The sequence below is a fragment of the Dipodomys ordii genome, unplaced genomic scaffold, assembly GCF_000151885.1.
Source record: "Dipodomys ordii isolate 6190 unplaced genomic scaffold, Dord_2.0 Scaffold10, whole genome shotgun sequence".
NCBI classification, from domain to species: domain Eukaryota; kingdom Metazoa; phylum Chordata; class Mammalia; order Rodentia; family Heteromyidae; genus Dipodomys; species Dipodomys ordii.
This window is the reverse complement of record NW_012267226.1, coordinates 20260-20847: the sequence shown is the minus strand read 5'-3', so window position 1 is coordinate 20847 and position 588 is coordinate 20260. Positions and strand designations below refer to the sequence as shown.

Here is a 588-nt window from a genome sequence, read left to right as displayed (position 1 = left end):
TGGCTATTGCTAGGCTATAGCGAGGGCAGAATGTTATTAGGACATTTTGCAGTTTTTCCAGGAACCTGAGTTCATAATTTCAGTAAAAGTCCTTACAATAGATACTTTCAGTAAAGGCCGTCACAATGGATACTTTCAGTAAAGGCCTTCAAAATGGAGTCTAAGTCCAGAATGGCTGTACTTTGGCTAAGGCCAAAGTACATCAGCACATTGATTTTTTTTTCTGGATTAAATACAAACTTTGATGTACAGACACTTTTTGCCTTGTTACAAAATGATTTCTCAATTATAAATAGGCTGAACCCCTAGTCTGTATTCAGAAAGTTCCTTCCTAATATGCCAGTAGTTTTAGTGTTCTTCCTAGCCAGTCTTGTATTTGTTTCAAGATTTTAGGTCTTAAATTGAAGGGTTTGTTCCATTTTGAGTAGACAGTGTAACAGTCAAGAGATCCAGTTTTGGTTATTTTACATATGGATGTGTTATAAGGTGAATCATCCCAGAAGCCACATTTTCAAATATAAAATATTGGAGTCTTTATTATACAATTAGAAGGCTACAGGCAGACTGTTGTTACAAAGGCCTGCAGCA

The 588-nt window shown here is 36.1% G+C and overlaps 1 pseudogene; it reads right to left on the bottom strand.

The window, feature by feature from the left end:
- LOC105980555 overlaps positions 1-203 on the bottom strand; it is a 12893-nt pseudogene extending 12690 nt beyond the window's left edge.
- Between the last annotated feature and the right edge of the window lie 385 nt (positions 204-588).